We start from the raw sequence: 8,096 nt of genomic DNA on the forward strand, positions 1-8,096 counted from the left end.
AATCAGCTGCTCTACTGATACTACCTGTTCAATGTACCTTGATATAAACCAAAGCATAAGATTTTATAGAACACTTAAAGAAAAAACTACACGAAAATTTAAAATTTTTTTTTCAAAAGTGTTTTTTAATTATACTGTTTTATAGTCCGTTCAATTTTAGTGTACTTTAGTTTGGTGTAGTTACCGTTATAATTTTTTTGCCGAAGTTGTGTAACGCTGCCACTGAATTTCAAAATATGTAAATATTTTAAGGAATTTTAAAAGAGCACTTGAAAGGGCAAAATTATAAGTAAAATGCATATACATATGTAATACTTCTATATTGGCAGTAAGCTAATTTCTCAATGTGTAAGCATTCCGAAATCAGAGCGAGACAGTCTAGTGCCGTTTTTGTCAATGTATTGTGTACTTGAGTGCCGTTTTTGTATATGTGTTGTGTACATGTTTATTTATAAACGTATGTGTTCCTTTTCTTTCGTACGTGTTTATTGATATATCTGTACTGTAGTGTTCTCGGACGGTACTAGCTCTTACTGCCAATATAGGAGTATTACATATATGGTAAAATGGTAAAAGGGGTACCAAAAATTTTTGTACTTAGGCGGGTTGGGTAAATAAGCGGGAAGGTACTTAAGAGGGGGATTTTCCTCAGATTACATCCAAAAATTCACATTTCCCATAAATGTTGGTTACTTAAGCCGGTTTCACTGTATGTATGTAGATGAAGAAAATGATAAACATAAAAGTAAAAACGAAGATAAATATAAAGAAAAATATGAGGATGAGGATACCGATAAAAGTAAACATGAAGTTAGAGGAAGAAAGATTAAAATAAAGATAATTATAGAGAAAAGTATATAGACAGAGACGCAGCGACTATATCTGGGAACTATTTTGGGATTGTAGAGATTTTCGGAATTCGCGGGACTTATCGATATAATAATCGACATTTTTGTCGGGTTTTTATCGATTTTTTTATCGACTATTTATCGATTTTGTTATCAATTATTTATCGATTTCTTAATCGATTTTTGTTATCGATTTTTTATCTATATTTTTATCGATTTTGTTATCGATATTTTTATCGATTTTCTAATAGATGTTGCTACCAATATTATCGATTTTGCTATCGAATTTGTCATCGATTTTGTTATGGATGTTTTATCAGTTTTTGCTATCGATTATTTATCGATGTTGTTTTCTTTTTTTTATCGATTATTTGTTGATTTTGTTAACGATTATGTTATCAATTACTTATCGATTTTGTTATCGATTATTCACCGATTTTGTTACCGGTTTTGTTATCGATTATTTATCAATTTTGTTATCGATATTTTTATAGATTTCGTTATGGATATTTTTATCGATTTTTTAATCGATTTTTGTTATCAATTTTTGTATCGATATTTTTATCGATTTTGTTATAGATTTTTTTCAATATTTTTATCGATTTTCTAATCGATTTTGCTACCAATATTATTATCGAATTTGTATCGAAATTTTTATCGAATTTGTCATCGATTTTGGTACCAATATTTTTATCGGTTTTGTTATCGATATTTTGTTGGGTGTTACTATCGATAGAGTATAAAGATAAAAATGAAGATAAAGGAAAACAGAATAACATAAATTTAATTAGAACCAACAGGGGTAGAGGTAGAAAAAAGACAAAAAAGAAGACGTAAGTTTCACTTCTCCCGTGTGCCCCAGGCGCACTTACTGCCAAACCAAAACTAAATAAGTGAGCTTCCTCACAATTTGATATTGAGTAGTCTACTAACAGTTCATTGTGGACAGTAAAAAACAACATTAAATTTGCTATGCGGAAAATTTAAATATTCACTGCCCTATGAAACTTCTCTCCTACTTACTGTCGCTTGTTAAAAATATTTTGCAATATTGTGGTTCATCTTCACCTTTTTACATGTATTTTTTCCAACCTTTGGAATACTACTTGTTAGTATACTTTAAAAATATTTAATTATACTTTTTTTTGCTTTTTTCGAATCATTCTAGTCGGGATAATTTAAAATGTTAAACATCTCAAATTATTGCGAATACATAAATACATATAAGCCCTTGATTTCTGTGTGAGACTATAAAAATTATGAAAAAGTCGCGCATACGACATGTACTACTCAAAAAAAAATGTTCCAAAACAAATAAAATTGTAAATGCCTTTTTCATATTTCAGAATAGACGCCTGATTTTAATTTGAACCTTATTTTCGCTCCTATTATTTCAAGTTATATCTTGTTGGGTCCATCACCGACTACGTCTATTTTCCATTTTATCTCTGTGGCTCATTCTGTGCCAAAATTTTTTTTATTTTTCTTACTGTTTTGTACCCAAAACCAACTCCCCTGAATGGTAATTATTTAGTGTACATACATTTAATAGAATTAAGCTTAAACACGCAAAATAATTTAATTCAAATACTTAGCATTCTTTTGTGTTCCTTAACCGTAACAGACGCTATACCATTGTGAAGAATGCCTCATTCAATTAGAGTTTTCACATTAGCCTAATTCTTCTTTTCCACCCAATTTATTTACTACATTCTATGTACATACAGTTAAGGTTTTCATGTTGCATATAAGTGTTAGAATTAACAAAACCTCTGAGAACATATTGCTCTTAAATATTTGAGAAAAATAAATGCAAACATCAATAAAATACTTAAGCTTTGACTTTCAATTTATTCACCGGCAAAAATGTGCGAATATTAAAAAGCAACAGCACTTAGCCAGATAAGTATTTACATAAAATCGCAGCGTACAAATTATAAAGTTCAACTAAAGATAATTCTCGCATACATATGTATATGCACACACATACATGTGTACGTATGTTAGTATTGAATGTGGATTTTTATCGACAAGCACATGTTAAAAGTTGGATATAGATAAGTAAATAGTATGTATGTATGTATGTATGTAGCAAAGTGACACATCTAAAAAGTAAAGCCACACGCTGATCTACATATTCCCTCCTTATTTTTTCGTAATGCGTCTTTTATTGTATTCGTAATTACACATATACATTAGGCCGTACCACCTACAAATACAAATTTAAAAATAAAATGTTTGTCTTTCAAAATTTTGCGGTGATAGCTACTTCGGCAAAAAAAAAATTTTTTTAATTTTTCTATAGAATAATGAAAATACTTCCTTAGCAAAAGTTTAGTGATTTTTGAACATCTTCAATTTACTGACATGATACATTAGGGCAACAAGAACTGTCATGGGGTAGATAAGTACTAGAACGGGGTACTTGAGGTCAATGAACTTTGAAAAAAATAAAATTCTCTTCACGGCAAGAACATCGATATATCATACTCCAATAGCCGACTGTATAAGTCCAAGATATGACGAAAAATGTAAAAAGACTCCTGAATTCGTAAAACAAAACAAATAATTTTTAAGCAGAAAACAAATTCGACTTCAATACCCATACATAAAAATTTCGGGGTGCCGTCAATTTCTTCATGATCCAATGATCGGTTCAAAAACCAAATTGGTATGAGACCACCCCTGATGTACAACCTATCCCATAGAAAAAGAATTATCAAAAAAGGTTGGCTAAAGTTATGCGGTAATATATGTACATAAAAAAATAATATATAAAAAATATTCGGACGAATTGATAACTCCCTCCTTTTTTTTGAAGTCGGTCGAAATTGAAGATACTTCGAAGGAATACGGCGAACTTTTTTTCTGGTACGGTCTAATGTACATATGTATGTATGTATGCATATCTGTGTTGTTGTAAGCCCCTTTGAACTGCACCCCTGCATATGCGGGATTTTTTTACGGTTTGATTTTCAATTATCACATACATGTGTATGTCTGTGTCATGAAGCATAGCTCAAAATCGTGACACGTGAATGAACTTCACACCATTGTGTGCCATTTTAATGCAAACATTTGTGTACATTGTGTGTGCTTAGGCGTTTTTTTTTAACTTTTTTATCAAAAGGGTATTTCGTTTATATTTTGACAGAGACTTTTATAAGCTGCGGCGTACAGATTTTATTCTCGTTTAATTAAATTACAGAGAGTGCTTCTCCCACATATGTGTACCACAACACTATGTACGTTTGTCGAGGAGGTTCATTCTGGCTCAGCACTTTTGTGAATATATGTGTATGTATATAATACAATGCACACTGGCCGGAATTAAAATTTTTTTTTTGTATAAATTCTAAAAAGAAAGTTACCGTTTTCAAACTTGGTATATATCGAGCCCTAACCGCCAAAATAACGTAAGCGACATTTTTTTCAAAATTTTCTTTTTGATGCAGAAATGCATCTAGATACTCTAGGAATATATGATCTCCATGCTATTAGCAAGTTATGCTAAAAGTTTTGGACCGATCAGATAACCCGTACGCCCCGCCTTCCCCTCTCCCCATATATAAAGCTGCTTTTTAATGATAACCTTTTTAAAAACTTTTTAAAAACTTGCTTAAACCCCTTTAGTCTGGCACCCATATTGTGATGCATATTTCAATTACCTAATTGCCACAAATCAAGTTGAATTTAATTTTTTAAAGATGTGGCAACCCTACTAATAAAGCCTTTCAAGCGTATTTCGATTGATGCCAATCTTCTTCAAACACCTCAAAAATTACTTAAATATTTAAACTAAATATTTCTTAGCATTTTTTCGTTTCGACTTTTTTACGAAAAAATAAAAATAATATTGATGTCGTTAACAAAAAAGGTGCATGCATATTTAAGGAAGTAATTTTTAAAAAGGTGGCAACCCCACTTAAAAAATAAAAGCTTATTGCTCATCCGGAGACCGTATCAATTCACTTTGTACCACATTTTTAGTATAACTAACTGTGAAGATATTATACTTTTTAAAATGGTGGCAACTCTACTAAAAAAAAAATAACACGTTATTGGACACCTAGAGGCCAAGCAATTCTCAGGCCTAAAGATAATACCTCTATTAAAAAATGTTGACAAATCCATTCAGTAGTTATCGAGATTAACATGGTGAAAAAAAACCGAATTTGCTTATTCTATGTAAGGAGTAAAAATGGCGAACATCGGGTCGCTATAAACTATAGCCTCCATACAACTGATTGTTCAGATATGAGATTCTTTTTTATAACTTCTCCATATATGCAGCTGGAAACATGAAATTTCGCACTATTTTCACTCACTATCAACAGAAAGTTTACAGTAAAATTAACAAAAATTAAAAAAGCGGGTCACTATAACCTATTTATTGCCTCCATACAACTGATTGTTCAGATATGGGGTTTTACTGTAAAACTCCTTTATTTGGTCAGCTAAAACCGATAAATTTCGTAAGCTATTTTATAAATAATAATACAAAGTCTACTGAGAAAATCGTCAAAATCTAATCTGTATAAGCTATATCTCCTATACTATTGATTATTCAGATACCAGTTTTTGCGATATATCTCCTTTATGTAGGAAGCTAAACCGGGTACGATCCAAAACGAAATTGCACACACTTGTAGCAAAGGGTCTAAACATTATTTTAGCACCCACTTTTGTAATTTTTGGTCACTAATTTATTTACAAAGTGGGTTAGAAATATGCCCTTTTTTGTAAAATTCGGAAATTAGCGTAAATTTGTCACTCCTATTCTCCTTAAAGCAGCCACTTCAGCAATATATTTTTATATTCTCCTTTACTTTACACTTTACTCGATGAGTTCTAACTTTCTTTATGACTTTAATATTAACCAATTAATCACAATTTATTAAATAAAAACACCTTCTAAATCATGCGTCTGACTTTGGTTGCATATGCAAATTAAATGGCGGAGTTCAGCTGTCAAAATCCAAAATATGCAACAGAATGAGAGACAAAAGAAAATAGGATATAACCCTGTAAGCATTAAAAATATGCAAAGGTGTTCTCTGCAAAAGGTGTTCAGCTCCTTTTCTTCGCAAAACAAAAAGGAGAATTTTACTGCCTGACGGTTATAATCCCTAAGTGCGGCCGAAGGCCGCCTACGCAGAAAGGTGTTCTCTGCGAAATGTGTTCAGCCCCCCTTCTTTCGCCTGATAGCCACCTTGGGATAACTTCTTTTATTTAAAAACCCTACAGATTCTGTTAGTTGGGTTATATTCCACTTCAATCTGTTCAATTTCCCTCGGTAAATGCAGTTTTTCGACCATTTTCAAACGGTTCCCCAGGGGTCTGTGGGAGGCCCCGAAAGGGAGGGGGGGGGGGGTGTCCACTTTTCGTAAAGTGGGGGCTGTCCCCTTTCGAATAGGGGAGGTTTAGGGGGCCACGCCCCCACCCCCTCCGCCGCCCCACCCCAAAAACGACCTGCAAATAACTAAACATTTCCCGCTAAACCCACTAAATTGTGTTACCGGTTTACATACCGATCACACAGCAGTGAAAATCATTTAGATTGGTGCTATATAAGGTATATCTTCCCGAGCGCACTTGTGCACAAGGGTATTATAACTTTGTTCACATAACGGTTGTTTGTAACAGGCAAAACGAATCGAGATAGATATAGACAAATGTATACATAAATGATCACAATGAAAAGAGAAATCGATTAAGCGGTGACTGTCTGTCCGTCCGTCCGTCCGTCCGTCCGTCCGTCTGTCCGTCCGTCTGTGCACACGATAACTCGAGTAAAAATTAAGGTATCTTAACGAAACTTGGTACGTGTACTTCTTTCGGGCGTAGGACGGATGGTATTGGAAATGGGCAAAATCGGACAATAACCACGCCTACCTCCCATATAACGGTAATTTTCAGAAATACGAAAACTGCGATATTTTAGTAACTACTGAAGATTATTAACTCAAAATTGATATTTACAATAATTTTTAGACGAAAAATAAGAATGTTATAAATTTTTGGAAAATGGGCGTAGCCACGCCCACTTATGGTTACATGTGTATATCTTGGTAACCGCTGCACCGATTTCTTCCAAACTTGGCACAGTTATTGGCCGCATACCAAATGGCCGAAAAGTTTTAAAATCGGACAATAACCACGCCCACATCTCATATAACGGTAATTTGGAGAAATACGAAATCTTCGACAAATCAGTAAATATTAAAGCCAATTTATTCAAAATTGATGCTTGCAACAACTCCTTACCAGGAAATACGTCTATAATAAAATTTTGAAAAATGGGCGTGGCACCGCCCACTTATGATCACATATATGTATCTCGCTAACCGTTCTAGCAATTTGTACCAAGCTCGGTATGGTTATTGTGCTTGCTACATAAAAGCAAAACGATGAAAATTATTGAAATCGGACTAAAATTATGGCTTTTCATGTAACGGTAAATTTTAGAAATGCTTTAAACGTCAATATTTTGAAATTTAAGGACGCTAATTTACTCAAAATTGATACACCTGGGCTTACCATGTAGCGGTAGCTTTCGGAAAGGTGAAAATCATATATTTAATATTTGCGCCGGGTATTTAATGTTCGGCTCCGCCCGAACTTAGACTTTCTTACTTGTTATGTATATGTATCTCCGCTATCTATGTATGCTGTGAATATATACATTTTTTCAAATGCAGCTCTGTTTAATCTGTTTAAGTACAATTTTCAGATGCTCATGAAAGGTATGAAGCCTTCGGCATAGCTGAAGACAGCGCTGCTTTTATTTGTTTTTAACTAAGTACGTGTCATATTATCCTTTCGAAGGTACAGTTCAAATTTCACAAACATGTTTTCATCATTTAGCGCTTTAAGCATTCCTGTGGGAGGGCGAACTTGAATCTATTTTTTTAGCAGATTCATTCATATATTAGTTTTGTGTGTTAAAATGTATGTAGAAGCAAACATTTTATGCAGCTAATAAAAATCTAAATACAATACCTTTATGCTATGTAAATATGTAGTAAAGCAAACAACAATGCTTATGTACATATGTACGCGTAATTTCATATTGGCAAAAGTTTGTGTAAACACATACTAATATATATTTATGTACCTATGTATGTATGTACGTGTACGTAGTATATTATTGCCACAATGTTTATTAACGAAATCTGTTCGTTTATTTACATACAAACAAACATACCTACATACATTTGTACATCCACAATCAATTCAATTTAATGC

The sequence above is a fragment of the Rhagoletis pomonella genome, unplaced genomic scaffold, assembly GCF_013731165.1.
Source record: "Rhagoletis pomonella isolate Grant_MI unplaced genomic scaffold, Rhpom_1.0 Rhpom_scaffold_00010, whole genome shotgun sequence".
NCBI lineage: Eukaryota > Metazoa > Arthropoda > Insecta > Diptera > Tephritidae > Rhagoletis > Rhagoletis pomonella.